Genomic DNA, 9,485 nt, shown 5'->3' with positions numbered 1-9,485 from the left:
ATTCTCAGGTAACCGTTAAGCAGGGGAACTTTCAAGCGTAGAAATTTATTTTGTGTAATGTCAATCATCGTACAATTAATATTTTGGGAATATGTAATCTAAGACAATGTACTTGATGTGAACAATACCAGTTGTAATATGTAATGTTTGGTGATGATTGTGTTATGTTTCATGTATATTCATTGTGATGATATTTCAATTGATAGTCACACGAGCCCTTGGACATTTCCGCCGTCTGGTTCGAGGGTGTGACATGTAATGGCTCAAAGTACCCTATGGAACCAAAGTTATCCTTGAAAAAAGATGAAAAATGGAGAGTTCGTGAATGCTACAGAGTATCGGCGTCTCATTGGAAGCTTGCGATACCTGATACATACAAGACTGGACCTTGCATATTCGGTAGGAGTTGTTAGCAGGTACATGGAAAACCCAAGAGTAAGCCACCTCAAAGCAGTAAAACAGATTCTAAGGTATCTGAAGAGCACCATCAATCATGGCTTGATGTATAAACCAGGTGAAGATGGGAAGCTAATTGGGTATAGTGATAGCAGCTACAACATGGATCGGGATGATGGGAAAGGTACAACAGGAACAACATTTTACGTTTCAGGTAACTTGATCACTTGGTGCTCGCAGAAACAACACACGGTAGCTTTATCTTCGTGTGAATCTGAATTTATGGCTGCAACTGCTGCGACCTGCCAAGCATTGTGGCTGAGAGATTTGTTGAAAGAATTAACTGGAGAGGAAGCTGGGAAAGTCACGCTGTTGGTAGACAACAAATTCGTGATCAAGCTAATGAAGAATCCGGTTTTCCATGGAAGGAGTAAACATATCGACACCTGATACCACTTCATTCGTCAGTGCGTTGAAAGAGAGCTGATTCACTTGAAGCATATCAGTGGAGAGGAACAGAAGGCTGCCATTCTTACGAAAGCACTCCCAAGAGTGAAGTTCACAGAGATGCTAAGCATGTTAGGCGTCGAAAACCTGGAAGAGACAAGTCAAAGTTAAAGGGGGAGAATGTTGGAAGTCAACTCTGACTAGGTGCTGCTTTTGACCGAGTTTTGGAGAAAATGGGCATTTGGTTACCAGCTATTTAGGAGAAAGTGGACGTTGCTTTCTGTTTTGTTTTTGAGTAAAATAAGGATTGTTTTTAGCCTTTAAATAGTAGTAGTATTTTGCATTTTATTCCCCTGTATTTAGTTTTGATTCAAAGTAATAGACCAGATAAAATTGCTTTAAAATAATGTTCTTTCTTCCTTCTCGTTTTAGTTGCTTGATTGTGATCAGGTCCTGTGAAAGCTTGATTTCCAATAATATTGGGGTGGGTGATGATGCAGTTCATCACATGGAAAATCAAGTAGGATGTAACATTGGTAAGTTCCCTTTCACTTATTTGTTGTTACCAGTTGGTTCTAATATGAATAGAGGTGCTAGTTGGGATGAGGTGATAAATAAAATTAAAAATAGATTGTTGAAATGGAAAGCTAATTGTCTTTCTATGAAGGACCGTTTAACTCATGTTAAATCGGTTCTAGGTAGTTTTTCAATTTATTATATGTCTATTTTTAAAGTTCCGGTTGGGGTGATTCATAAATTAGAGTGTTTGAAGAGTAATTTCTTTTGAGGTAATGATGGAGATAGTCGTAAAATCCCTTGGGTTAAATGGGATAATATGCTCGCTAGTTTTGATAAAAGAGGGTTAAATGTTGGCAGTTTGGCAGCTTTTAATAATGCTCTCTTACAAAAGTGGAGATGGAGATTTATGAATCATGTAAATAGAAACTGGAGAAATTTGATTCAATCTATTCATGGGGATTATGGAGGTTTTGTAGTTGGTAGTTTGGAAACAGGTGGAGTGGGTGTGTATTCTAGGTTGGTCGATATAATACTCAAGATGGATAATTCCAATGTTGTTCCTCTAAATACAATTGAAAGTCGGTTGGGGAGGGTTGATACAATTCGGTTTTGGGAAGACACTTGGCTGGGAAATCAACCCTTTGAGTCACAATTTAATGGAAACTTTTGGTTGGAGTTACATCATGATTGTTAGGTAAAATATAGACGAGAGCAAGATCAATAGGTATGGAATTGGAGACGTGTAGTTTTTGAGGGTAGGGAAGAGCAACAATTGGAGAATTTGTTGGTGGTGTTAGAAGGTCACATGGTTTCTGATTCTAAGGATCAGCTTTAATGGATTCTTTATGAACATGGGGTTTTTTCGGTGAAATGTACTCGAGACTACATTGACGGGGCTTCATTGCCGACTAATCAACACCCTACTAGATGGTGTAATGCTCTTCCGAGAAGAGTTAACATTGTTCCGTAGAGACTTTTGTTAGATAGGTTGCCTACATGTTTCAATCATTCCATAAAGGGGGTGGATTTGACTTATATTAAGTTTTTATGTTGTAATAGAGGTGGATAATTATTGTGCATCTGTTCTTTTGGTGTAAGTTAGCCTGTGTTGTTTGGGGTTTGGTGGAGAGATGTTGTGGATTCACGTTTCCTAATGTAGCTTCTATTAGGGAATGGCTTTCTTGGGTTCATGATCAACGTATGGCAACTTTGACAAATGTTAAATTGGAGGTTATTCGGCTACTAATACATGGATGATTTGGAGATATCAGAACCCGCAAGTGTATGAAGGAGATACAAATCAAATGTGCAAGAATTCCATTTTTTATTCTATTATTTTACACTCTTTTTCTTGTTTGAATAACGAGTTTCTAGTTTTGATATTAAACGGAATGCTTAGATGCTTTTCCCTTGTAAATGTACTTTTTCTTTAATTTCTCGATATCAACGCTCTAGAGCGTGTCTTTATAAAATTTCCAACCTTTTTTTTTAAAATGATTGCATTGAATCTGCTTGGCCATGTAAAGAATTTTTAGCTCTTTCTAAACTTCATTTAAATACCCTAAAACATGTGGTTTAAAGAGAATTCAGTTTTTAAAACCCAAAAAGTCTTATTATCTTTCGAAGGAACATTTTCGAAGGCTAAGAACTCTATCTTGATTCATGTAAGTTATTTCTATTGTAATTTTGTTAGTTTAATCCACTATTTTGAAAACCAGATTGGATCGGATTGGCCGGTTCGACTGGGAACTGCCCAGGTTACCGGTTTTTAAGCCCCTGAAAACCGTTTGTATGCCAAACCGTAACAAACTGATGGTTTTCTGTGAATCGCGGTTAGACCGGACCGCTTGAATTGTCTACAGAACCGATTTAGTGGAAATTTTTGTTTTCTTTTATTTTCTTAAAAATCCCAGGTCGTCAATTCCCAAATCTCAAACGCTAAACCATATGAAGTCGTTTTCCTTCCTTTTTGCTTTCAGGTTCCCTCTCGTTCGTTATTCATTAGTCACAAAGAAACCCCGTGTTTGATGCCTTTATTTTAATGACCCTATTTACGAAGCCATAATGATTATGCATTCTTCTACACCACCGTCGAATTCCTTAATCCTCAACCGCAGTCCACATTCCATAGGTGAGCTGCACTTTTTTCTATCACTATTTCTCTTTCTCTAATTTCTATCTTGTGGGTTTATTTATATAGTTATATCATTTGTAACTTTAAAAACACTACTGAATCATTAACTTAACCACCGATTTTCTTCTGAATGTTGATTGATTAGTTGTTACTTAGTTATTTTGGTGAAAGTTTGTTAGGCTTATGATTTTTATAGTTACTTTGGCTTAGTGTAGCTAATGTATATAAATGTACATTACTCTGTTTCATAATCAATTTAGTAAACTTCATAAATGGATTTTTCTCTCTTCTATTTTTGAAACTTTGATATATATGGAATCAGATTGTTGATATTGGTTTGCAGGTTCGGTTATTATTGTTTTTCAGTACTACTAGACTTACTGTTTAGGGCTGTTTAGGGTTGTAACAGGTTCAATTTCAAATTACTTAACTGTAAAATTTGATTTTTTTTGTTTATGTTTTTAGGTTATGAGTAATCCAGGTTCAAGTTCAAATCCATCTACAACATAGTCGAACTCAAACCCATCTAGTTCCAAGCTTCTATGCAACCAAATCTTCGATCAAAGAAGGATATAACTTGGAGGTTTATTACTAAACTTTAATATGTAGCTAGAAAAAAAACATATTTTTGTACTCTTTGTAAAAAAATGTTTAATGGTGAAGGTATCAATAGAATGAAACAACACCTTGCCTCAATGACGAGTTGGAGTATAGTGAAAGGATAATTAAACCTTTTGTTCCTTTATCTCCAAATCCTTCCAAATTGTAATGAAATTAAGACAAAACTGTAAATTTAGTCCTTGTGGTTTGCAAAAATCTTTGGATGGGGTCCAAAAAGTTTCCAGCTTGCATAGAAGGTCCAAAATCAAGGTTTTTCAGGGTTTTTAGTCGAAACAAACTTGAAAAGACGATTATACCCTTTTAAATTTTTTTTTGTTATTTTTTACAGTTATTCTAATACCATTTTGTCTTAAAAATAAAAAAAAAAGAAATATATTATCCCCCACCCACCCATACATTCTCTCTCTCTCTCTCTCTCTCTCTCTCTCTCTCTCTTTCTCTCTCTCTCTCTCTCTCTCTCTCTCTCTCTCCCTTCACCAGTTATGCATCTCTAGCGTAGGAGGAAACCGGTGGAACTAGGAGACCACCAATCGCCACCATCACAGTACTTCTCCTCTTACTAATATGCTCACTGGTCTCAGCTAAACACCCCCCCCCCCTTTCATCGTTGCTGCTACTACTCAAATCCACAGCCTACAACGAGAAGGGAAGCAGTCGAGTGGAGCACCGAAGCTACCCCCTTCCTCCGTGGCGATTGGTCGAGGAACACCACCCAAACACCCCTGACTCCTTCACTACCGACAATGAGAAAGGAAGCCACCACGAGCCTAACGGGGACGTCGACTGCAGGCCCTCCTATTGAAGAAGAATCACCCAAATGCTTCCCATGCCCACTGCTGTCGATAGATCGAAGACAACAACCCCCGATGAGGTTTTGTTGTCGGTTGATTTATGTTTGTTGTGTTTGTTGGTTGATTTATGTTTACTTCGATGAGACGTCGACTACAGACCCTTCACCAACATATGTTTCCAATTTCTTCCCTGTTAAATTCAAGAACTGGAAAGATTTCGACTTTCACTGGTTGAGAGATGTGTGAGTCATTCAGCTGCGAATTGTGTTTTGGCCGAGAGATATGTGGAGAGGGATTATTTTCATTTTATTGATGGTGATTCGTTTGAGAGTGATTCCAGTTTCTTCAGGTGTGCATCTGATGTCGTATTCCAATCTCCTAATAATCGTTGAGCACCATCGATGACACATCAACAACTTCAGATCCAAGCTTTGACGATTCCGGTGGTGGAGGACAATTCATCGCTAATCAAGCCATCTTCAAAGCAGGTGAAGGGTGAAGAAGAAGAATATGGGAGAGAGAGTGAAAGAGAAAGGAAAGGGTTGGGTGGAGTGAAAGAGAGGGGAGGGTCGGATAGATTGATAGGGTGGGATATGTTATTTTTTTTAATTAAAAAATGTATTAAATAAATATATAAAATACAGGAAAGAAAATAAAAGGGCATAATCGTCTTTTCAAGTTTTTTTGGACTAAAATCGCATAAATGTTTTGATTTTGGACCTGTCATGTAAGTTAAAAACTTTTTGGACCCTATCCAAAGATTTTTGTAAACCACAAGGACTAAATTTGCAGTTTCGTCTGAAATTAAAGCGAAAGTTTTCCTTCTATTGCTTTCCAATGTCACACCCCAAAACCAAGGATGGTGGAAACGTCCAGGGGTGGCGGACTTCATGTATAGTATCACAACAACGAGTATAATAGTGCTCATAGTAAATACAACCATCATAAATATAATTGAAAAAGTTACACCATAGTATGAGTTTACATGTTTCAAAATCAATTACATTATGATGACAAAAATGTAAAAATTGACGTCTTGCGTCCCATCCTCAAAAGCAGTTGGTTACCTATTTCACTGGTTTCCTGAGAATACAAGTAGTTTTGAAAGAGTGTCAACAATTAAGTTGGTGAGTTCGTAAGCTTTTGGATGAAATGTTGGAAAAACCTTTGTTTGTAAATGTAAATGAATACTCAAGAAAAATCCAATATTTTCCTTATACAAAGTCGTGTAGTCTTAAAACCTAAGACTGAGAGTATGTAGCTTTAGATAGATAAAATTCCTTTTAATAAAGTAGTATTTTCCCGTAAACTTGAAATGTTGTTAACTCCCTATGTGAGTAGTTATAACCATACTATAACTAGAATGAACCTGCTACAACGTTTTTCAGACGTCAAGATCCTATGACTTTTTTCACCCGTAGACCTACATGTCCAGCTGTAGCTAGCAGCAAGGTGTGGGGTTTCAATCCCAATATAGATCTATACACAATTATCACGCTCTCCCTACAAGAGATTCTGGTTATAACTTACAAGAATTTTTAACCCGTACTCTCAGAGTACATTTGAAGAATTGTCTCACAACTTACGTTAACGGGTTTACATGTAGTGTTTGAGTAAAAACCTTTTGTGTGGCGGAAGTGAAATCTCCCTTTGTGTACTAAATTAGTGATGTGAATTTTCATAAACCATACCTATTATAGTTTATCATGTAGTAGTTGAAAATCCAACAGTATTATGGTGAGACCCTTCATTTGTATGTAATAGTTTAACCAATGCATAACTATACTTATTATATTTGATCTTGCATTATTTGTAATTACAAAGGACCCTTATACTTGATAGAGTATTTTCTATTATATAAATATATCACAACAGAAAAACACATGCAAAATATGAAGTCATCAAAGATTACACTTTGCTCAACATGTTACAAAGTAGTATGAAAATTGTAAGCTGTTAACTCGTTTTTAACTTTTCTACACTGTTTTAGAAAAATCATATAAAAATCATACGAAGTCAAAAACTGAATCCGTAAATTCTGAGAGTTTATAAAACGTGTTTAGTTTGTTTATAAATTTTATTATGATCTTTATAAGTCTCTAACTTGTGTGAAAATGTTCATATTCACAGACTGGTCCGAATTCGTTTCTGAAATGATAGGCAGTTTTGTAAAAATCACCATGAATTGTATAAAATTCGTATGCAGATGTGCAAGTAGTCATTTTAAAGGTATGAACCTGAAATATTTTTATAGTAAACATGTTTGAAAGATATTATGTTTATGATGGTCAAAACAGTCCGTGAATAGGACTCAACTTTTCTGATGAAAGCTGTTGTTTGAGTTTAGTTGAGTTTTTGGTATTTTAACTTGTATTCTCCCTCTAAAACTTGAATAAAACCTGAAAATGTGGGGATATGAACTCACCTTGAGTGATATCTTAAGATGGATGATGAAGAGAAGAAGTTTCCAAGTCAAGAACACTTGGGAGATGCTTTAAGATTCGAAGATCTAAGAACAAATATGTCGATATTTGTGTAAGAAATCTATGATTTTGGTAAAGTTGTGTAGAATGTTATGTGTAGGAAGTAAAATCTTACCAGCAACAGGGGAAGAACTTGTGACTCCTAGAGGAAACTCAAGTTTTTAGAGAGAAGTATGAGAGTGTGTAAAAAGTGTCTTGGGGGGAGGAGAGTGGGGTTTTATAGGGAGGAGAGTCATGGATTAGAGAGTGAGCTGATGAAAAGATATGGGGAGATCTTGATTTGACAAAGGTAAGGTGGGAATAGTGACATGGAGTGGTCATGGAGTGGTATTGGAGGTTAACTTGAGTCATACTTCATGGAAAGCTCAACACTCTATCTCAATATCTCACCCACTAGATATTGTCCTTAAGTTGAGATTTCCCCTAAAATGTGATTAAAATAAGAATATATATGGTCTTATATGTCAAAATATAAGTTTGGATGAAAATCGCACACGAGAATCATGAAAAACGAGCTTAAAACGCAAAAGTGGTCGAAAACCGGGAGAAGGATGCGAACCTGCAAGGGTTCCGGAGTGAATACAAGGGAGTTCCGGAGGTACTAGGTGAGTTCTGAAGTCAAATCCTAAATTTCGGAGTGGTTTCAAGAGATTCCGGAGCAGGTACTTGTCCGGAGCATGCTAAAATCCGAAGTGAGAACCTTCTTGGTTCCTTAGAAGTTATCCGAACCAAGAAGGTTCCGGACGAGAGGTTCAGGGTTCCTTATCAAGAGGTTTAGGGTTCCTTATCAAGAGGTGCAGGGTTCCTTATCAAGAGGTTCAAGGTTCCTTAACAAGAGGTTCAGGGTTCCTTATCAAGAGGTTTAGGGTTCCTTATCAAGAGGTTCAGGGTTCCTTATCAAGAGGTTTAGGGTTACTTATCAAGAGGTTCAGGGTTCCTTATCAAGAGGTTCAGGGTTCCTTATCAAGAGGTTCAGGGTTCCTCATAAGGCATTTCGGACCGAGAAGGTTTCTGGACAAGAGGTTCAGGGTTCCTTATCAAGAGGTTCAGGGTTCCTCAGAAGGCATTCCGGACTAAGAAGGTTTCCGGACAAGAGGTTCAGGGTTCCTTATCAAGAGGTTCAAGGTTCCTCATAAGGCATTCCGGACTATGAAGGTACTTGGAGAGATTTGGGAGAGATTTCACATACTTGGAGAGATTTGGGAGAGATTTCACATACTTGGAGATATTTGGGAGAGATTTCACATACTTGGAGAGATTTGGGAGAGATTTCACATACTTGGAGAGATTTGGGAGAGATTTCCGCTGGGGGCCTTTATTATTGTTTTTCTTTGTAGCACAAGGATCGTAGCTTTCGATAAGCCTTGCTATGAGTGTTATATGCCCCGAAGGGTACTTACAGGTGTATTATCGAGTTATCACATCACTTACTTCTTTTAGAATTTTAGATTTTCTGAATAATGTAAAACACAAAGCGATACTTTATATTAAGATAGCGAGTTGTACAAAGTAAGCATAATGTAAATCCTAACGTACGAAAGGTTAATTGAGTTGAGCGGTTTGACTTGTTGACTTTATTTGACTTTGACTTTGGAAGAGGTGTGGGTACTTTTGTTTCATCTGATTTTCGCATTCCCAGGTGAACTCGGGTCCTCGTTTAGCGTTCCAACGGACCTTCACTATAGGGATGCGACTCTGTTTTGTTCTCTTGATCTCTCGATCCATGATTTCTATCGGTTCTTCTACGAAGTGGAGACTCTGTTTAACCTTGATTTCCTCGAGTGGGATCACAAGAGTCTCATCGGATAGGAACTTCTTTAAATTTGATACGTGGAAGGTCGAGTGTACGTTGCTAAGTTCTTGGGGTAGCCGGAGTTTTTATGCCACCGGGCCAATCCTGGCAAGGATTTCGAACGGCCCGATGTATTTTGGATTTAATTTACCACGTTTACCAAAACGTACCTTTCCTTTCCATGGTGAGACCTTCAGTAGCACACGGTCCCCATCCTGGAATTCCAAGGTTTTGCGTCGCTTATCGGCGTAGCTCTTTTGTCGATCGCGAGATGCTTTCAGTCTTTCTCGAATCTGTACGAT

The 9,485-nt window shown here is 37.5% G+C and overlaps 1 pseudogene; it reads left to right on the top strand.

The window, feature by feature from the left end:
- Positions 1-303: 303 nt before the first annotated feature.
- On the top strand, positions 304-846 carry LOC145106717 (secreted RxLR effector protein 161 pseudogene; annotated as a pseudogene).
- Positions 847-9,485: the final 8,639 nt, after the last annotated feature.

The sequence above is a fragment of the Lactuca virosa genome, chromosome 4, assembly GCF_052849685.1.
Source record: "Lactuca virosa cultivar CGN04683 chromosome 4, Lactuca_virosa_CGN04683_v6, whole genome shotgun sequence".
Lineage (NCBI taxonomy): Eukaryota > Viridiplantae > Streptophyta > Magnoliopsida > Asterales > Asteraceae > Lactuca > Lactuca virosa.
The sequence above is the reverse complement of the archived record's forward strand: the minus strand, read 5'-3'. Positions and strand labels throughout refer to the sequence as shown.